This window comes from Pinus tabuliformis, chromosome 2_1, assembly GCF_031772625.1.
Source record: "Pinus tabuliformis cultivar Carrire ecotype Pingquan chromosome 2_1, CPIR1, whole genome shotgun sequence".
NCBI classification, from domain to species: Eukaryota; Viridiplantae; Streptophyta; class Pinopsida; order Pinales; family Pinaceae; genus Pinus; species Pinus tabuliformis.
Window position 1 is genome coordinate 902,946,913 of NC_142299.1, and position 23,478 is coordinate 902,970,390.

A 23,478-nucleotide genomic window follows, 5' to 3' on the forward strand; every position below is an offset into this window, starting at 1 on the left:
CTGTGAAAGTCAAAAGGCACAAGTTTTATCTTAAAAAACTCACTTTAGGTTAATTCTAGAGTTTTCTAGAAGGAATCTTGACATGGATTGTTCGCTCTAAGGTGGTTCACGCATCCCAAAAGAGAAGGAGCTAATCCCTTGACTAAAGGAGTTATCCCTTTGAAGGAGGGCTTTATCCCTTTGAAGGAGGACCTAGTAACTTCCCTCCATTGCACTATAAATATAGGCATTGGGGTGAGGACTAGGGAGGTTAGAAGCTGAACATTTTGAGGGTAAATGCTGGTGAAATTAAGACTCTTTGGTTGAGCTTGAGAGGAGAGATCACATACCTCTTGGTTCCATTGGAGAGTGAGTGAAAATTGTCAAAGTAGAGGAGACATCTTGTTGGACCCTGGCAGGAGCTTGTACAACGTCAAGGCAAAGGTTGTAAAGTTCTTCTTCTTTTGAATTAATACAATCAAACTCATTTTTCTCAACAAGTATCTTATGCTATTTGTTTCATGGACTGCTTGACTTTCATGTTAAATATGTTTTATGCAATTGGCTTTTCAGGTGATATTTAATTTATTTGCCTTGTTTATGTTTGCAGATTCGTGAAAAGGATCTCATTGGGATCAAAGGAGCGAGGGCATCCACAAGCTTGCATTGGACCAAAGGTAGGCCCTAAAAACACTTGTTTGCTATTGTTTATTAAAGCATATTTAGAGAAAGATAGTGTCTGGTTGGTTTGATTGTCATTAGGTATTCTTTAGATTCTAGGAAGGTCTATCTTGTCCACAAGATCGACTTATTCCATGCGACAAATTGGCGACTCCACTGGGGACTTGATTGTTTTCCTTGTCTATACTTTGACCTGAGAAACTGTATTTTCTGTTTCTGTTTTTGACTTGATGATTGTGGGATTGGGTGAATTTAGTTAATTTTGAGTCAGCTCTTATTTTTCATACTTTTGGGAGAGGTACGCACCCTCTGAGTTAGGCACAGTTCGTACCTGTACGCACTTTTCCTTTGTGCACAGAGCGTGGACGCACCTGTGTAAACAGGTTGCCTGAATACACTGTCAAAAATTTGAAAAATTTTAATTTTTTCTCTTTTTTATCAGTTTAGAATTTGTTTATAGGTTTTAGCCGTTGCCCAGACCTGCTTGTTCCCTGTCAAAAACTTTCCTTGGTTTAATTTCATTAGCATTAGGGTTTTAGGTGGAATTCCTAGGAATTTTGCTTGTGGAGGTTTGTTTTTCGTTTTGGTTGTGTAGTGGCTCTGAGCTTAGAAGCAGTAGGGACCTCAGGTTACCTTGGTGTCTACCAGTGTTCTTATGAGTCTGACCATTTATGAAATCTCCCCTTGTTGAGGAATCCGCTTTGTGTTTTCTCATTTCAAAATTTCGAAAAAATTGTATTTGAAAGTTGGAGTTTTCATTTTTAAAAAAAGAAAACGAGAGATTGCTTGTTTTTTGACTAATTGTGATTCTGCATAAATTAGTCCTTAGCTCACATTTAGCTAAGTAAAACATCCTCAAAAAGACTTTTAGTAGGCTTTGACTTCAAGTAGCTTTTTATAGTTTGTAGCTCTCAAAATTGGTCATTTTCATTAGTTTTGAGTGTTTTATTTACAAAATATAAAAAAAAATCTCTTTTGGAAAAAGTTTGTTTTTTGTAGTGGTTGAGTGCTTTGAAAAGAAAAGGGAAATTTTTTGTGAAATATCTAGTTGTCTCGTTTTGAGTGCTTTGGAAAGGAAAGCTTTTCTTTTAATTTGTTTAATTGAGAAAGATTTGTGTTTACAAAGTATTTGCATTCTCAAACTCTTTCTTAGTTTAGAAGTTCATCGAAGAGAAAAGATTGTTTAAATCATCTTAGGTGCATCTTTTTAGTGATTTCGAGTCGAGTCTTTACGCCACGAGTTTCATCTCCGCCACCTCTTGACTTAAGCAAAAACCACTAAAATTAACGCTTAAAGTAAAATTCATCTAGTAACATTTTATTTCTAGGGCTCTGATACACCAGCTTAGCTTAGGCTAGTGTCTTGGAGTAGGAGAGTAATTAACTCTCCAAGACAGTAAAAAAAAACAAGTAGTTGTATCTTGTGGTAGGAAGAAATCCAATTGTTGCATTTATGCTCTGGGAAAGCTCCTCTTAAAGGAGAAGCACGAGATTGTGTCCGAACCAGTGTGGGAGTCAACCCTTCCTCATTGGGAACGACGCTAGATATTCACGTATTAAAAATGGTAAACCTCGGATTAACCATTGTCGAGGAGCCTGGGGTCACTTGTTGGTAAACCTTGGATTATGTCAAGGAGCCTTCAAGGGGATTGAGCTTTCTACTCTGCCCTTGCGTGCGTATCGGATCGTAGACTGTTCCCCCAGGTGTATTTGTCTCAGTTGGTAGCCTTAGTGACCATATTCTTTAGGATTCTTCCTAAGGTGACAGTGGTGGGAAGATCCCACTGTACCTGGAGCAGACGTCGGCTAGACTCACTTGGATTTTCTGGAGGGTTCACTTCACTCGAGACGGTTAAGTGGAGGAACTTGGTCCAGTCTATTCATTAAGAAGATTGTCGGGGTAACTGTTCCAACCGCCATTTCTGTACTGAATTCTGCGACGTTGGATTTCATCACCAACTAGTGTTTTCGGTCCGAAAAGTTATTGTTTGTGTGTGTTTGATCTCTAGATTATTTAGGCGTGTGATTCAAATTTGTTTGGTTCTTAGAGGCTTTAGGTGGTTTTCATTGAGATTTTACTTTCTTTGCGTGTGAAGTAGTTAAAAGTTCTTAACTGTGGCTAAATTACCAAGACAGTCCCGTAGACTTCGGGGCCAGTCTCCTGAGGTTGTAACTGTGGTTGATTTACTGAGGAAGTCCCGTAGACTTCAGGGCCAACCTCCTGAAGAAGTCCCGAGCCAGCTTGAAGGCTTGAAAGTCCTTGTAACTCCTAGTGGTAGTAAAGTTGGGTCACCTGAGGAAGGAGAGTCTTCATTGGTTGTACATCCTGATTACCAAACTCTAGTAACATGCTATAATCCTGAATCTATTTCGGTTTCCAAACTTGCTGGTAGCTTTTCATCTACTAGTGATACAGGTGAAGAACCTGAGATATCTGAACCTGTTACTCCAACATCGGGGTTTGTCTCTCCAACTTCTAGTGCTCCTAATTCACCTAGGGTAGAAAGAGTAATCACCGAAAATCTTCCTTCTGGTTTGATAGGTATTAAAGAACTTGCTCTGGAAGAAGAAGTAGGCATCCCTATCCCTGAAAATCAACCTGTTATTGATCTAAGGGAGCGTGAATCAATTTTTTACAGTCCGCCTAGGAGTACTACTTGGTATCTTTCTTTGACTAATTATTTGGAAAACCCAGTGTTAAGTTTTTCACCACCTCGTGCTCCTTATCATCCTAGAGGTTTTTATACTCCCGTAAATATGTTAGGTCAGTCGTCCATGTTTACTCAATCGCCTGAATCTTTTTTGTACGGCGGTCCTTCTGTTCCCTCTGGGTATTAGTCACTTTCTGGTACTTTTTTCAGGAGCATCTCCTCAACCCATTGAACAAGGGTTATTCACTGGAAGAAATGGTGCAAAGCTGTTGAGCATAGAAGACATTCTTATGATGTCAGGTTCTATTCCCAATTCTCAACCTCAAGGTGGCCAGTTATCGCCTGGGGGGCAGCCTCAATTAACACCTCGGGGGAAACCTCAAGGTACACAATTTGTATCTAGGGGGCAACCTCAAGGACAGTACGTACCTACGGTACAATACGTTCCTCAAGGTCAACCCCAGACTCAATATGTACCCCAAGGTCAACCCCAGTATCAAATTATACCTCAAGGTCAACCCCAGTATCAGTACGTGCCTCAAGGGTATCTACCCCAAGGTCAGTACTTGAACCAAGGTTTCCCACCACCCCAAGGTCAATCTTATATTCAAGAAATGGGAAATGTACCTTTCAATTATCAATCCTACCCTCAACCTAGTTATGGTCCTTAATATTCTCAACCTGTTATGGGTCAGTACCCCGGAATGAACATAGTGTGGGATCCATCGCAAACTCAACAGGTGTTGCAGCCAAGTGTACAGTTTTCATCTCAAACTCGACAACCCTTAGTTTTTGGTTCACCCCAGCAACTATTCCAGTCTAATATTCAAACTTCTTTACCTTCGGTAGTTTCTCAGTCTGGGCCTACTGTGCCTCGTACTCCACCTCAAACGACTGCTGCAACTACCGCAACATCTATTCAATCTACCCCACCTACTTCTGGAGTATCGACAGCTCCGGTTTCTACTGTTCATGTATCTACTCCTCAGACATCTCTACCACCATCTCAATCCATGATTCAAACTATGGTTCAGATGCCTGTAGGACAACCTGGTTTAAGTACGGTTGTCACAAGTCAACCGCAATTCACCTATCAACCATACCAGGGACAATACCAATTCAGTCCTGCTGTCCAGCAGCCAATTTATCAGTATCAACCGTATCCTGGGTACACTTATCAACAACCTCAACAACCCCAGTACGGTCAGGTTAATCCTGGTTTTCCGGGAGGATACAATATCCCGAACGCGATTCCTATTCCTAGTTATCCTGGATATCCTCCTCCTGGGGTTGGTCTCATGACCTAGAGTTTTAGGGATCCTAATCGGCAGTTACCATTTATCGCAACTTTGGACTTACCAGACTTGTCATGCCTAACGAATGATCCGATTAATTATCTTCTGTTTTGGCCGCTAGTGCCAAATAAGTTGCCCAGTGACATTCCCAAGTTCGAAGGTAAATCTGGAGAGGACCCGTCGAACCATGTGATGACTTACCACCTCTGGTGTGCGTCTAACTCCATCACAGATGATTCGATCCGTCTTAGACTTTTCCAGCGCACTCTAATTGGTCTCGCGGCCAAGTGGTACATTGAGTTACCGCGAGGCACTTTTTATAATTTTATTCAGTTAGCTACCTCGTTTTTAACTCATTTCCAGTTGCCAATCCGATATGACAATGGCACAGAATTGTTAACTTCACTAAAACAATCGACATCCACGTATATTTCAGATCATATTCATGAGTGGAGACGTCGACGACGTTTAGTGAAGGTATTTATTCCGGATCAAATCTTGGCTGAGTGGTTTGTAAAATCTTTGTTGCCAAGGATCATTGAAGATGTTGCTAAAGGCAGAGTTGTTATTGAGGAGCAAGTGATTTCTCAAGCACAGTACCTTGACTTGGTCTATACTCAGTCAGGTACGTTACACGAAAAGATCCCCGATCTTCCCAAGTCAAATCAAATCACTGCAGCTCCTTCGGGATCTCATGCCGCTGACAGTATGATTGGTACGGTTAACACTAAAAGTAAGAAGAAGTCTTCCAAGAATTCTTCTCCTATCATAACCTTGCCTGATTCCCCGACAGGAGATTCTTCTGCAGAGGTTTCCCCCGATATTCACGTTGTAGAATCATCTACGGCTAAATCAAAATCCGGTGGGAAGAAGAAAGGAAAGAAGAAGAATAACACAAACAAAAGTTCAACGGAGAAACCTGAAAAGGTAGAATCCAATGCTGAAAAGCGCAAACCTCATTATCCATGTCTCATTTGTGACGAAGAACATTTTACAAGAGACTGCCCTCATTGAGCAGAGGTTGCGAAGATCGTCAAAGGTTCCCAAACTCCTGCTGTCTTGAAGGATCCATTTCCAAGTCAAGACAGTAAGATGATAGGTTCTTCCTCGAGTGCCAATGAAGAACCCATATTGATGATGTCCCATGTAAGGATTGTGACTCGATCGCAAGATTATGGCAGTAAAAGTCCTGTTGATGGTAAAGAAGCAGAATCTTCTCATTCTAATCCATCAACCTTAGCTCCCGGTTCCGATCCACTACAGATCGAGAAACCTAATCCAGACTTAGTAATCAAACCGCCCGCCAAGGGTATACTTCGAAAGTCAGCTTTCAATCCACATGCGAGAGCGGCTCAGAATTATAACATTGTTGAGGATTTAACTATTTCACCCTCAGCAATGTCGGCTTTGGAAGTGCTGCAATCATGCCCGACACAACATAAATTACTTTTGTCGGCTATAGGAGCTGTTGATGTTCAGGACCCGAACCTAATAATCTTTGATCTAGAAAATAGTACACCGCGTTTGCCTCATCAAATGGCTTTCCAGATCCCAGTGATAGTCAAAACCAGGCCTATTCATCGGACTGTAATTTATGAGGGAGCCTCAATGTGTATTATGTGATACAGTGTTGGAGATCGCTTGGTTCTCCTTCACTAAATCAATCCCTGACAATTCTTAAGGCCTTTGATGGTCGTGGGTTTCATCCTTTTGGCATTCTACAGGATTTGCCTATAGGGGTTGAAGGAAAAACCGTTAGTCTAGATGTGGAGGTGGTTGATGCTCCTCTAGACTACAACCTTCTCTTGGGTCGAAGTTGGTCTTACGCTATGACAACGGTCGTTTCATTGGTTTTTCGAGTAATAAAGTTTCCACATAATGGAAAGATCCTAACAATAGATTAGCTAGCTTACTTTTCATCTGACCCAACCTCTTCGAAGAGTATTCAGCATGTCGGTAAATCGACTATCCCATATAAGGATGTTGGAGTAGGATTAGTTAAAGATGCCGGGTTACTAGGAACTTTTCCTTTTCCTCCAATCAACGCATCATCTTCATTTGCAACCATTCATATGATTACATCAGACACTATTTTTTATGACGATCCTTGGATCATTCCTTTTAAATCTGAAATAGAATCATTTGGTAATTCCATGCCTTTGAGTCCATATGAAATTGCCTATGAAGTCGTGCAGCCTTTTGCCGACCCGTGTTCAACCGAAAATGACTTAATGAATGTGGTCCATGAGGAATCACTTTTCACACAACCTCGGATTTAACTACGTTTTCTGAGCTTGTTCACTCTGATGAGAAAATTCGTGAAATCCTATGTGTAGATGATTTACCATGGGAAGATCTCCATCACAGATCTTCGCTTTTACCTGAGGATGATCGTTTTGAAAATGATTTCTCATCAATCTTTACGACTGAATATGACAAGGAACCTCAGAATCCAATGAAACATCCCAATTCAGAGTTAAATTTGGGAAACATCTCTCGAACTATTCCCATTGACATTTCGGTTAAGCTCGAAATTGTTGAGAACATTCATATAGGTGCCTCGTGTACAGATGACGAAATTCAATTATATAAGGCCCTATTTCAATAATTCCGCGACGTGTTTGCCTGGTCCTATGAGGAAATGCCAGGAATTGATCCTGCGATTGTTGTTCATGAGATCAAGACTTACCTGGACACTAAACCCGTCCGGCAACGTTTGCGTCAGATTCACCAACAAAAAGTTGCTGCAATTAAAGCAGAAGTTGAAAAACTGTTGAAAGCAGGTTTCATTTATCCGATCTCATTAACGGATTGGGTATCGAATATTGTTCCGATTAACAAAAAACAGGGGAAAATAAGAATATGCATCGATTATAGGGACATTAATCGAGTCTGTCCAAAGGACAATTACCCAACTCCCTATATCGATCAAATCATTGATGATTGTGCCGGCAGCGAAATATTTTCCTTTATGGACAGTTTTTCCGGATACAATCAAATCAACATTCTACCTGCCGATCAACCAAAAACGACTTTCATTTGTCCATGGGGGACATTTGCTTATTGCAAATTACCTTTTGGGCTTAAGAATACCGGAGCAACTTTTCAGAGGGCGATGTCTTATGCGTTTCATGACATCAAACACATTGTGCAACCGTATCTCGATGATTTTCCTGCTCATTCATTACATCGAGCTGATCACCTCGTCCATTTACGAGCAATATTTATGAGGTGTAGGCATTATCGTATTCGGTTGAACCCACACAAATGTGTCTTCTGTATAGAAACGGGTCGATTGCTGGCATCTGTAGTTCTGAAATCCTGCATTCGCGTTGATCCCTCGAAGGTCGAAGCTATCATCAATTTGCCTCCTCCTTCGAGTCTTTGCCAACTCCAAAGTTTGCAGGGGAAAGCAAACTTTTTACGACGATTCATTCCTAACTACGCCGAGGTTACAAAGGGTTTTACATGGTTGTTTAAATAGAACACTCAATTCACTTGGGATGAGAAAGCTCAGAAATCTTTTGATGCACTCAAACACACGTTGACCCATGCACCGTTGTTGCATCCTCCCAACTACAACTAGGATTACTTTTTGTATCTCGCCACCTCCCATTCCACCATTGGAATGGTCTTAGTTCAGGGAGATGAATTCGGAACGGAACATGTGATATACTACCTTAGTCGAATGTTAAATCCAACTGAGCTAAAATACTCACATGTGGAGAAATTAGCATTGGCATCCGTTCAAGCTGTCCAACGTTTTCGTCACTACATTTTACTACGTAAAACTACGATAATTTTGGATTGCAACCCTATGATCTGCATTTTGACCAAACAATTGCTAGGGGGAAAGTACTCAAAATGGATTGTTATCCTGCAGGAGTTCGACTTGGAATTTGAAAAATCTAAGTCTAAGAAATCTTTAGTTTTTGCAGAGTTAATGTGTGACTTCCCGCGTGCTGACACGAAAACTGTGGCAGAGGAGCCCATTGCGGACGAATCTTTGTTTCTAATCAGCACTTTAGATCTGTGGTATGGGGATATCATCGTCTATCTCCAGACCTAATCCTTTTGGCCAGAATTTCAAGGTCGGAACGTCGGAAAATTCGGTTCCACTCCCAACAATTCAAACTTATTGGAGATACTCTTTATCGCCGTGGGGCAGACTCTATTTTTCGACATTTTTTAACTCACGAAGAGGCTAAAAGGGTCATATGTCTGGGTATGCCACAGCCCAAAAGATATTGCACGCTGGCTATTTCTGGTTGTCCTTCTTTAAAGATTGTATTACCGCGGTCCAAAAATGCCACAACTGCCAGACTTTTTATCGTAAGGTGCGCGCTCCACCTGCTCCTCTCCACCCTATAATTGTTGTTGGTCCTTTTGCCAAATCGGGTATCTATTTTATTACATGTAACCCTCACTCGGCTGGGGGGCATGCATATATCATCCTTGTGGTAGATTATTTTACTAAGTGGGCCAAGGCGATGCCTACATTCGAGGCAGACGGCAAGACAGCTGCACTTTTCGTGTTCAATCATATAATTGCAAGGTTTGGTGTCCCACAAGCGATAATCACTGATCTTGGGCGTCATTTTCGAAACGTTATGATGACCGAACTTACAGGCCAGCTTGGGTTATGTCACGGTAGTTCAACCCCTTATTATCCACAATCGAATGGTCTGGTTGAATCCATCAACAAAGTTTTAGTTATCATGATCCAACGAATCATTGGGATTCATCGGTCAAATTGGTACAACATGCTATTTTCAGTGCTTTGGGCATACCGAACCTCAGTAAAAACATCAACAGGGTTCACCCCTTTCCAACTAGTCTATGGTTTGGAAGCCGTGTTACCCATTGAATGCGAAATCCCATCACTGCAAATGGCCATCGAGTTACTTCCAGCTACTTCCGAAGAGGAAAAGCATTTGTTATACTTAGCTCAATTACATGAGAATCGACGTGATGCTGCATTGGTGATCGAGACTCACGCAAAGCGAATGAAAGCTCAGTATGATCAAAATGTGACCCCTCAAATTTTTTCGGAAGGGGATCTAGTCTTAGTTTATGATCAAGCTAATGATAAATTAGGCGCTGGAAAATTCGTTCCTATGTGGCATGGTCCCTATGTTGTCAAGCGAAAGCTAGCCAAAGGGGCTTATGAATTGGTAGACTTTGATGGGGACTCTTTGGGTAAACCCAGAAATGGCCTTTACTTGAAGAGGTATTATGCTTAAAAGAATGGGTATGGAGATTTTTAGTTAGGATAGTTTTTTTTTCTTTCTAGCTGGTGTGTTTTAGTTTAAAGAAGTGTGCTTAGCTTAGAGAGTGTTTTTTTTTCATCATTATTCCTGCTTATCTTGGTTTTACTCTTGATATTGCAGATGTCGATGCCTCTCCAAACATACATTGGATTTGCTGATGGTGTTTGTCGTAATACATGGAACATCTCTTCCGCAGCTTGGGTTATCTATTCACCCTCTAACGAGTTAGTTTCTATGCATGGGGTAAGCCTCCGTCAAACAACAAACAACATTGCAGAGTACAGTGCAGTGATTGAGTTATTATCTGAATCTATTTCATTTGGGATTCAGAGTTTGATAGTGAGGTTAGATTCTGAACTCGTTGTATTACAGCTTAATAGAGTGTATGCCATTAGAAATCCAGTGTTATTAAGATTATTTTTGAGAGTGCGCCTCTTGGAACGTGAGTTTGATTACATTGAATATCAACATATTCCAAGGTCTTTAAATACATTAGCAGATGCAATTGCTTCTCGAATGTTAAATAGACATTTGCAATAATCATACATGTAAATTTAAAACCATTCCATAACATGATTTACAAGATAAGTCGGTAATAGTGATATATATATATATATATATATATATATATATAGGAGTGTGTCAAAAAATACATCGTCTTCGATCATAGGTTGAAAAACACCTTATGATAGGAAAAAATGATAAGTAAAAAAAACAAAAATGTCACATGTGCCCACAAAAGGCAATCATCCTATCACTGGTGATGATCTCTATAAGAAACCACTGCCCAGGGCACCTTGCAAAGGAACCTCCTAAAAGGTCCCGGGTCTCCAATCACATAGCACTGAAGTCGACGAGGAATATCGTCTATAGTGGTCTCAAGAATATCCCCTGTCAAGCGCTCAAGATGACCCTCTGACTTGGCCAAAACCTCTGCTGATTCGTCCTGTGGGGCTGGCGCGGGTGCAACTGGTTCCCTCCTCTCAAAAGGCTGGAGAGCGGCTAGTCGCTGTGGACCCACATCTACATTTGAAATTTTTACTATCAGTTTTGAGACGATGGAAAAAATATAAAAAAAATTAAAATGGGAAAAGTTGAAAAGGATTTTACCTGACTCGTCCCACTTCTCTCCTGGTGGAAGAGCCATGTTTGGGTCACCACGGAAATCCATCCCAGCGTAAGGGAATTCTTGAATAGAAAATACCTGGTTTTCCAACCATTGGAAATACTCAGGTTTGAACCGAGAAACTTCTGTCCTCTCGTCCAGGTGACGGGCCATGACTGCGACCCATCGGATCAGTTTGGGCTCTCGAGGAAGCCCACCTCCAACAGTAAGGTGCTGTGGGATCAGCATAGGAACCCTCTCCAGGCCAAAAATCATGACCAAAGCCCCATAACCAAAGGTCTTTAGTCGTCCGCTCTAGGCCCTGGTCAGTTGGCCTTTCACATTGGCCAGCACAGCATTGCACCAGTTGAAGATGGTGCCTCAAAAGCAATCAACAACCATATGCATCTGGGATCCAGTGGAAATATGTAATGCGACAGCTCCGCAAAGTCTGGTGACAGTAAACACAATCACCATGAGCTCAGGACGGAATATGGTCTTTATGTCTATCCCTTTGTCTTTAGCCTGGCTGTTGCAGTACTCTAGCCGGAGGCTATCGACAGACTGGCCACCTGACCTAGTCCCGTATAGAGTCAAGTCTTCACCTCTCTTAGGCAAACTAGTCAAGAAATAAATGTCCTCCGGCTTGATTTCGAGCCGGTGCCCGCCAATGAAAAAACACTGGTCCTATATGCTCCATATGTCAACCAGCCACTGTAAGAAATCCACCTGAGCCCTCATGCCAGGAATGGTCCAGAATTTGTACAGTCCGCATGCCCTCAAAGCATCAAGTGAAGGCTGATGATTCCATGCGGCAGTATCCACGTCCTCATGCTCTCGTTCACGCCAATATAGCATGATATACTCCCTGCATCAAGTATAAAGATTAATTAAATTGCTAGAAAACATTTTGATTGGTCCATTTTTGAGAAATTTTGGGTTCAAAACCCTTGCGGCGGGGTACGCACCCTCCGAGTTAGACACATTGCGTGGGTACGCACTTTGTCTAAACGGAAGGTGCAGACCCCGAGCTTTTTCCCAATGGAGAAAAAGTTAGGGTCCGTGGGTCCGCAATGGTAAACCCGCGGACCCCCGCGCGCGGGTTTTGTGCCTAAAAACCCTCCCAAAAAATGAAATGAAGGACTAAATCAAAAAACTAAACGGTTGAAAATGAAGAGTAGGATGATGTGGATTACCTGGAGAAGACGGCGCTCGATTTTGACGGTTGGATTTTCCACAATCTTCACGGGAATTTTTCTAAGCAAAAGCACTATTTTCTCACCCAAACTCGAATGGTAAAAATGAATTGACAAAGGCCCTTTTTATATGTTTTTTAGGTAAATAAATCGCAAATTTGTTTATGTTTCACTCTGAAAAGGTATTTTGCAACGATTTTATCCATTTCAAACAGGTATGAGTAGTGTTTGTGTCTTTGTGTAGAATAAAGGATTAATCAGGCGAAATCTATCATTTTCAACGAAAAAACAAGTAGAGTCATCTTTAAGCCCTTTTCTGACTCCTAAAATATGAAAATATTTCTGAGCGTTTCTTTTACACTCGTTAAAACGGAATTAAAATACGGTCTACTTACAGCTCTTTTCCGACCGTAAAAATACGAAAAGATTGCCGGATTTTTGTCGTTTCAAATTCGATATTGGTTATAAAATGACGTGTCGTTGATCGCTTTTTTACTTTTTCGGATCAGTGACACTAATAACGAAAAGTAATCCTTGGTCGTAAAATATCAAGTGGTTCTCTCAAGTATTATTTTATACTTTTTCAGGCTTGGGAGATACAAATTTACGAAAAAGGTCAACCCTGGAGTCTTCTTAAGTTTTTTCAGACTCTCTAAAATTGAAAAACACCGAGTTTCTCCTATACCGGACTCGTTAAAATTTCACAGTAAGGGACCTGTTCAATTACAAACAGGAACGAACCACTCCTTCTTAGGGTTCGAATCTAAACTAAGTTGGACTCATCCGAAGGATGAGCTTATAATCAAGCAAATGTTATCCTCCTCAAGCTTGTCAAAAATAAAGAGGTACTTGCCAGAAATGGTGGGGGAAAAGAGAGAAAAATAAGTTTGTCTGTCATACTTTGTAACCACTCTTGAACACGACACTTTTATTCACCTGGGTTGGGAAATCCTTTGCCTAACAGTTGATCAAACCACATTGAAAGTCTTCAGCCAGTTTCTTGGTATTAACTTTGGGTCAATTGTCACAAAGCCATCTGTCGTGTTGTTATGTGTTCAAGAGGTCACTTCCAATAAGCCATTCATCTACAAAATATCTGTCATCCATCTTGACCATCCCTGAGTCAGTCCTTGCAACTAAATTTCTTCAACTTGATCTATGATTTTGTGTTGTAGGCTTGCCTACGACGGATCGCTTTCTATCAACATTAGCACATTATCTAGAAAGATGATCTAGGAATCGTCAGTACCTTGAGATCTGCATGCCTCAATGGCAGGTTTCTCGCCTTTGACAATAGTTTACATCATTGAATTTTGATCAAAGAATTCCATGACATGTTCGACATCAACACATTTATTCACATCTCATGGATTGTACTGGGTACTTTGAGAACCATTGACATCATTGGTGGTTTCTCTCACACTTGTTAATAGTTTACATCATTGATTGGTAATCAAGTGGTTTCTACCATGTTTGACATCAACACATTTATTCGCATGGATAGAATCGTACTATTTCGGGAAGTAGAAATGAAGACCCTGGATCTAGTTTCCACCATCCAGGCTGCGAGGAATTTTGTATTCATTATGTTGTGGATTATTTATAAACAGATGGCTGCGTCCATACTGTGTTCACACGAGTCTATACTTGTGATGTTTTACAAGATCATTCCTATATCAGAGCAGTAGATAATTTTCTAGTTAGTTTTGATCTGAGTATGGGAATTCCTACCTCAGCGATGATATGATCTCATATATATATCTTGCATTGAATGTTTTTACAGGTTCTGACCGGGCTCTCCACAAGATGATCCTCGAAATGATAAAGTACTTCACTCTTACTATATGATAAATGAAATCCTCATCTACTACAGACTTCGTACTTTAGGGGGCAATCTGTTACACAAAAATATCGTCACCATGATTATTTACAGTCAGTATGGGTCTATCATCACTTGTACTGTCCTCCTAAGCAAGTCTAAGACCTCAGCTCTTCAAATCAAGCTTTGGAAATGGGAGAAAGACATTAAAAATCAATGTAACTCTGGTTCCGCATTTTCTCTCATGGTCACCTGCGGTCCCGCACCTTCTGTGTACAAAAGCTGCGTACCTACCCGCTTTGTCCCTAACGGTGTAGGTGCGGACCCCTGTGAAAGTCAAAATGTGCAAGTTTTATCTTAAAAAACTCACTTTGGGTTAATTCTAGAGTTTTATAGAAGGAATTTTGACGTGGATTGTTCGCTCTGAGGTGGTTCATGCATCCCAAAAGAGAAGGAGCTAATCCCTTGACTAAAGGAGCTATCCCTTTGAAGGAGGGCTTTATCCCTTTGAAGGAGGACCTAGTAACTTCGCTCCATTGCACTATAAATACAGGCATTGGGGTGAGGACTAGGGAGGTTAGAAGCTGAACATTTTGAGGTTAAAGGCTGGTGAAATTAAGACTCTTTGGTTGAGCTTGAGAGGAGAGATCACATACCTCTTGGTTCCATTGGAGAGTGAGTGAAACTTGTCAAAGTAGAGGAGACATCTTGTTGGACCCTGGGAGGAGCTTGTACAGCGTCAAGGCAAAGGTTGTAAAGTTCTTCTTTTGAATTAATACAATCAAAATCATTTTTCTCAACAAGTATCTTATGATATTTGTTTCATGGACTCCTTGACTTTCATGTTAAATATGTTTTATGCAATTGGCTTTTCAGGTGCTATTTAATTTGTTTGCCTTGTTTGTGTTTGCAGATTCACGAAAAGGAGCTCATTGGGATCAAAGGAGCGAGGGCATCCACAAGCTTGCGTTGGACCAAAGGTGGGCCCTAAAAACACTTGTTTCCTATTGTTTATTAAAGCATATTTAGAGAAATATAGTGTCTGGTTGGTTTTCTTGTCATTAGGTCTTCTTTAGATTCTAGGAAGTTCCATCTTGTCCGCAAGATCGACTTATTCCATGCGACACTAGACCAAGTTATACTTAACTATTTCCTATGTGTCGGAATATCCAAACATCCCCCCTTAAGAACAACTTGGGATAGGATTGAAGGATTTACAAATATGACACAATAGGAGAAGGAAGGAGGCACTAGAGCCTATCCCCCCTTAGTGACAACTTCCTGAACTCCAGCCATAAATCAAAGTTTAGTAAACTTCTCCTCTGTGAGAGCCTTTGTAAAGATGTCTGCAACTTGATCATCTGTTGAACAATATTGCACTTCAAGAACATGGTCGTGAATGAGCTTTCTGATGAAGTGCATGTGTATTTCAATGTGTTTGCTACGTTGATGTTGGACTGGATCTTTGCATAGTTGAATGGCACTTTGATTATCACACCAAAGTGTAGTCGGATGTTGCTGCTGAAAGCCAAACTCTGACAGGATCTAACAAAGCCACAAGGCTTCCTTACTGGCCTCTATGGCACCACGATACTCTGCTTCTGCTGAAGAAATAGAAATGGCACCTTGTTTCTTGCAATCCCATGTAATAGGTCCTGAACCAAGAGTGAACACATAACCTGCAGTAGACTTCCAATCATCAGGGTCACCAACCCAATCGGAATCAGTGAAACCAACCAATAGAGCGGATGCTTCGGCATTGTAATGAATCCCAAACTGAACTGTACCTTGAAAATAACGAAGTATTCTTTTAGCTGCTTTCCAATTACTTTCATGTGGGTTTTGCATAAACCGAGCAACAAGGCCAACAACAAAGGAAAGGTCAGGACGAGTATGGGTTAGATACAAAAGTTTTCCTACAAGTTAACAGTATAAGGTAGCATCAACTTCAGGAGAAGTACAAGTGACTAAAAGTTTGACTCCAAACTGAAAGGGAGAAGGGGCTAGCTTACAGTCTTCCATGTGAAAATGGCGTAGAATATCACAAGCATACTTGGACTGGGAAAGGGAAATACCTTCCTTGGATTGCAAGACTTGAAGACCAAGAAAATAACGTAAGTGTCCTAAGTCTGTCATTTCATACTTCCTTTTAAGGCTAGAAATCACATGGTTTATATGGTTGGGATCACTACCAGTCAGGATAAGATCATCAACATAAAGAACAAGAATGATAAGAGACTTGCCCACTTTCTTGGTGTAGACAGTATTGTCAGAATGACACCTAGAAAAGTAAGTTTCTAAAATAAAGTTATCCATTTTGGCATACCAAGCTCGAGGAGCTTGCTTGAGACCATAAAGGGATTTCTTAAGCCGACATACAAGACTGGAGTCTGTTTGTATAAAGCCAATAGGTTGTTCCATATAGATTTCTTCATGCAAGTCCCCATGCAAGAAGGCAGATTTAACATCCATCTGATGGACTTCCCATTTGAAAGAAGCAGCAAGGGAAAGAACAAGGCGAATAGAGTTCATTTTGGCAATAGGGGAGAAGGTTTCAGTGTAGTCAATGCCTTCAACTTGTGAAAAATCCTTAGCAACAAGATGAGCTTTATGTTTATCAACTTTCCCATCTGGTCAATACTTGGTTCTGTAAACCCATTTGCATCTAACACGTTTTTGTCCCTTTGGTAGAGGAACAAGATCCCATGTATCATTTGCAATAATGAATGATATTCTTCATTCATAGCTGATTCCCAATCTGGATGGCCTGAAGCTTCTGCAAAGGTGTCAGGATCATAATTCACTGAAGCTTGAGCTAGTAAAGAAGAGGCTCAGTCAAACTGAGAACGTGTACATCGCTGATCTGTAGGATCACCGGCAAGATCACCTGCTGCATCCCGAGTAGCATGAACCCATTTTAGAAGATGAGGAGCTAAAGGAGGATCCTGAGAAGGTGGGGGAGGATTTTCATCCTCGCTTTCATCATCTGAAGAAGAAATATTTTCAAAAGTAGAAGAGATAGGGAGAGGTGGCACATCCGCCGAACTAGGCTCGTAGGCCTATATATTTTTGACAAATTTTACATCTCTTCTAATGAAAACATTTTTGGACTTAAGTAGAATAAGTCTATATCCTTTGACATCTTCAGAATATCCAAAAAAAATACATTTTTCACTCTTAGGTTCTAAAGCTTTATGCTTCTCATCTGGAATATGGGCCCATGCTTCACTTCCAAAAACACGAAAGTGACTTACATCTGGTTTAATTGAGCTCCATGCTTCTTATGGAGTGATATTCTTTAAAGCCTTAGTAGGAGTGCAATTTATTATGTAATTTGCATAGTTAATTGCTTCTGCCCAAAAATTAAGACCAAGTCCTTTAGATTGAAGCATACAATTAGCCATTTCCTTTAAGGTGCAATTCTTCCTTTCAACTACACCATTTTGTTGCAGAGTATATGGAATAGTATGTTGCATTTGAATTCCATTCTCAGTGCAAAAGTTGATGAATTTGTTGTTAACATATTCTCCACCATTATCAGATCTTAGCTTAAGAATTTGATGTCCAGATTGTTTTTCAACAAAGGCCTTAAAGGCCAAGAACATGTTAAATACTTCACTCTTGAGTTTTAAGAAGTATACTCAAGTGCGTCTAGAGAAATCATCAATGAAAGTTAAGAAATACTTGTAGCCAGAGAATGAAACAAATGGAATTGGACCACATAAATCACTATGCATAAGCCGTAAAGGGGCTGAGGCATGCCAAGAGGCACGTTTTTCAAAAATATCCCGATGATGTTTTCCGAGTACACATCCGGAACAAACACCATCTCTGCAAGATACCATTGGAAGACCTGTCACCATATTTTCTTTACATAGATTCTGAAGGGAGCGATAGTTTAAGTGACCAAATCACTCATGCCAAACTTTGCTCACTTCATCGTTATGAGCAACAAATACCGAGGGAAGATTTGATGACCCAAAGTTGTGAAACTTATACAACCTTGTAGAATCATCAGAAATGCTAGTAGATAAAATTTATCTAGGATCTCTTAGGTCCTTAATTACAACATCGTGAGGTGAAAATTCAACGATTTTACCTTCACCTGAATTAGTTATCTGATATACAGATAGAAGGTTGCAGGATAAGGTTGGAACACATAATACATCATTAAATTGACCATTGTCTATATGAACAGTTCCAGTCCCTACAACACTAAGAGATCTATCATCACCAACATATATATTTTTGGTGTTACAATCATTTAAAGAAAAAAACATGGCTTTGTTTTTGGCCATGTGATAAGAAGCTCCAGAATCAATGAGCCACTCATGAGAATGAGAAGAAGAAGATACATTTAGTGCATAGCCAGACTGAGATGCTTGACAACCACATGCAGAAAGTGTTATTCCTGAAGATGAAGTTGAAGTTGAAGAGTGCTCCAAATGGATGTTATGCTTCTTCATTGCTGCTTCCAAGGCTTCCATCTTCTTAAAACATTTGGATTCTAAGTGGCCATCTCGATTACAAAAGTTGCAATGTCTATCAGTCTTCTTCCCTTTGTTTTTATTTGTCTTATCATTTTGTTGAAATGATTTTTCATTTTGAGGCTGAAATTTCTTAGGACCCTTGTTTGGTTTAGGACCATTCCTTTCAGGATACAACTTCTTAGGATTCTTTGAATTTGGTTGCTGCTGGGCGGCTAAATCTTTCTTAGAAGAGCTTCCAAGATTAAGAAGACCAAGGTGTAAGAGTTTTTCTTGTTCTCTTATTAAAGAATCACAAAAGGAATCAAAGGAAGGGGACTTGTAGGCTTGTCCTTGAGAAATGAAGGCTTCTATTATAGAATGGAAGGTGGAAACAAACACAAAATAGGCTGGTCCCAACTTAGTAAGAATGGAATAGATAAGGTTACTATCTTCTTTCTTAACCTTAACACCTTCCAAGAGAAGTCTAAGGGTCTTGAACTTGGAAAAAAAATCTTCAATGCAAGAAAAATTATTGGGGTCCAATGCAAGCAACTCATTTTCGAGTTGATGGGCTTTAAATTTATTTTTAATTCCAAAAACTTTAGTGATTTGTTTCATTGCTTCCTCAGGAGTATCAAGTTCTACAATATGGAATCTAAGATCGGGAGAAATAGACATCCCTGTCAACCCACGTGCTTGATCTTGCCTATTTTCCCATTTAGCTTCCTTATCTTCATCTTTTCGTTTGGTTTCTTGGCCTGAGGCTATTTTGTAGAGACCTTTACTTCTAAGTAAATCCAAAATGTAGGACCACCATTAGAAGTAGTTGGTGTTGTCAAGAATAAATTGGCATGGACTTTCCATTTTAATAGAAACTGAAGCTATAGATGCTGAAACTAAGTGTTCCAATGGAAAAATCTCGAAAAATTAGGCTGGTTAAAAAAAACGGCTTCCGAATGAAGAAGTTATGGTTTTTTGAAGAAAAGTTGATGAAGATGCCGATGAAGTGCGGGAATGTGCGGAAATGAATGATAATGTTATTATTTAAAAAAAAAAATCCGCCCCATTTCCAAACTTAATATAATTAGCTCAACAAAACGAAGACTTGAACTCAAGACCTCTACTCTCATAAAGTAGCTTTGGACCAAGTGAGCTAAACTAAAAGTTTAGTAATTTTTGGAAAAGAGGAAGGTTTTTTTTTTTTTTAGTCGCTGAAGCTTTGGGCTGCGTGCTTACTTGAGAAAAATATTTTTTCCTAAAAAACAGAAAATAGAAAACCCAACACGGACATACAAAAAAACCAAACCTCATGGCTTGAAGTTAGCTTTACCCGGAAACTAAATATTTTCCTCAATGTTTCTGATTTTCTGAGATGACACTAAGGCACGGCAGAAAAGAGCATATGCATGAGAAAAATCCTTCCTTTTTGTTTCTGATTTGCCCAGATTGTACAGAGTCACAGGGCAAAGAGCATACATAGAAATGAAAGGTATAGCTCTGGTAATAAAAGAGGAGCTAAATAAACCAAAATAATAAATAGAGAGAAAATAACTAGAAACTGCAAAAAAAACATTGTATACCTCCAGATCTTAATAATGACGTAGCTAGGGATACCAGAAACCTAATCGCATGAACGAAAGGGGTTCCTCACTGGAACATATGCTACTAACACAACAGAGCAATCCTCTCAGCCCGAAAGCAGTCAGAAATAGTAGATCTAGGAAACAGAAGTAGGATGCAGTTCTATCGGCTTCAGATTTGGATCACCAACGGACGCGGCCCTCAAATAGCTCCGATACCATGTAGGAATTTATAGGGTAAGTTCCTCAGATAGAATACCAAAGGACACCGCTCACGAACAGATCACAGATCAATACACCAGTATTTTGACGTGGTTAAAACCCTCAAGAGGGAAATAGTCCACGGCCTGAGCCAACGTGGCCACTTCAGGAAATTTATTAATAAAAGAATGAAAATTTACATAAGCTTCTCTCATGGATGATTACCCTACAAATGACCCTCCATGCTCTTTAAATAGAGATCATGGACCAATCGGGTGTTAAGCCACAGCTCAAGTGTCAATAATACCGAGGAGAGAATGAACCGTCGAATCACTAAATATCGTGATCGTCGGATTGTAAGTTACAAAATGTACATAGTAAGAAACACACTTTACCTAACTCTACACTAGACCAAGTTATACTTAACTATTTCCTATGTGTCGGAATATCCTAACAACCAACAAGTCCAGAATCCCATTGGTCTGTCTAGATCGAGTAATGTTCAATATTAGCAGCCCTATGGGGCTCAGGTCCAATACCAAAATCCTTATGTTCCATATGGTTTTGAAGGATTGGTTAATCAACCTTAGACCCTCCAATCTAGGAAATACATCCAGCCTAGCTATGGCCAGATTCAGTTCGGTAAATTCTCGGGCACTATTCAAGTACCCTTGCAACAGCAAGGACAACCTTTACAACAACCAGGGTAACCATTGTTACCGCAAGGGCAACCTTTGTTGCAGCAAGGTCTCTCTGTGCAATAGCAAGGGAAATTTATCCCACAACAAGGTCACCTGCAACAACCACAAGGTCAATCCTTACAACAGTTGCAGCAGATGCAATATGCTTCGCACACCTCTCAATCCATACCCTCATAGGGCCAACCTCTGCAACCCCAGGGACAAACTTTGTAACCACAAGGTCAACCCTTGCAATAGCAAAACCAACCAGGGCAGCAATAACCCTTGTATACATACCAACAAGGTCAACCCTTGCAAGGGTAGGGTCAAGGTCAAGTCCTGCAGTAGTAAGCATAGAATCCTCTTGTCCTAGGTCAACAGGTTCAGGATCCTGCTAGCCAAGGGCACCAGGTACAAAACCCCTACGTCCAAGGGAAACAAGTGTATCAACCTTATGCCCAAGGACTGTAGGTCCAGAACCCTCTTGTTTAGGGACAACAAGTTCATCAGCCCTATGTTCCAAGACAACAGGTCACATATCCATATGTCCAAGGTCAACAAGCTCAACAACCTTTTAACCCATACGTTGCTTATCAGAAACTTATGCCTAGATAGTTTCAAGGTATTCAAGGTCAAAATCCTCCTTATGGTCAAGGTAAGCTGCAATGGGGGTAGCATCAGATGCCATATGGCCAAAATCCCCCACTCTGGGCCAAAATCCTTACCAACAGGGATGTGCTCCTCTCTATGGGCTCGCCTATTGACCACCCATGCCTTTTAACACTCAATTACCTTTCTTGCCTACAATTGAGTTGCCGGATGTTTCTCGCCTTACGAATGATTTGATCCTTCATTCACCGTACTGGCCTTTGGTGCCATCTAAGATACCAAGTGATTGCCCAAATTTCAATGGAAAAGCTAAAGAAGATCCTCAAGCCCATGTGATGATATATCACCTCTAGTGCTCTTCAAACTCGTACGTGGACGATTCCTTTTGTCTTTGTCTTTTCCAATGAACCCTCACGGATGCTGTAGACAAATGGTACATCGAGCTACCTCAAATTACTTACCATGACTTTAATTTGTTAGCCATGGCTTTCCTCATGCATTTTTAGTTTCTGATTCACTATGAAACTAACACCTATTTGCTCACATCACTTAAGCAAGACACTACGACACACATCTCTGATCATATCCATGAATGGAGACGTAGACGTTGCTTGATCAAATTTGAGATAGTTGATCAGTTTCTCACTGAATGGTTTACCAAATCATTCATAGCCCTAATTTCTCGCGATATAGCTATAGGCGGATGCATCACTGTTACACTAAAAAATGTCACCTTGACTACTTACAGTTAGTATGGCTCAAATCAACAGTCATGCTACCCCTTTTAGGCAAGTCTCATGCCTCTGTTATCCATCTCAAACTCAAAGAAGAGAGAAAGTCTTGTAAAAACTATGTTTATCTCTGGGGTCGCAGGTTCTCTCTAGCCTTACCTGCGGGGACACTGACCATGTTCACAAAAGCTGCGTCCATGGACGCTCTGTATGTTAAGGGACAGGTGCGTCCTTCTGTAAAAGGAAAAATGTGCGAGTTTCATCTTAAAAAAGTTACTTGTGGTTACTTCTAGAACATTCTAGAGGTCGGTTTGATGAAATGGATGCGCCTCCAGTTGGTTCATGTATCTCTATTAAGAGGGAACTTATCCCATCAATAAGGGAGCTATCCCACCCATAGAGGGGGATGATCCCATTGATAGTGGACCTGAATAACCTCTTTATAGCACTATAAGTAAAGACATTGAGCCAGAAGGAGGAGAGGTTGGAGCTATACATTTTCTTTGGGTAAATGCTGCAGGATTTAGGTTTTCCATTAGAACCTTTGTGAGGAGAGATTGTCTTTACTTGATTCTACTTGGAAGTGGGTGAGCTTTGTCAAAGTAGAGGAAAACCCTTGATGGACCCTGGGAGGAACTTGCACAACACCAAGGCCAGGTTGTAAGAGTTTCTTTGTTTCGTTATTAATACAAACTAGTTTATTTTTCTCAATAGCTTGTGTTAATGAGTTATTTCATGTGTTCCTTGGTCTGCATGTTGAATATGTGTTTTATTATATGAAATACAAGTGCTTGGTAATTGTTTGATTGTTTGTGGTTGCAGGAATTGACATGAAGGAGGAGCTCATCCGGATCGCCAAGGACGGACTTCAACAACAGCGTTTTGGAATAAGGTAAGCCTAAACACTTGTAGTTTTCATGTTGTAAAAGGTGTATTTAGAGAAAGATCACTCCATTTTGTCTTGTTTGTCATTAGAATGTCTTAGACTTCTAGGAAGGTCAGCCGTGTCCGCACCCTTGACCAATTCCGTGTGACAAATTGGCGACTCCGTTGGGGATAGTTTCCATTAATGAGAAAAGTCTTTTCCTTTGAATGAACTTTGCTCTGAGAAAATTGGTTTATTTTTCTGGTTTTTGGCTGTGTGAACTTGTCTCTGGGTGGGTTAGCTTAGGATTAGTTTTGTTTTGGTTTTTCTTGAGTTTTTCAGAAGGA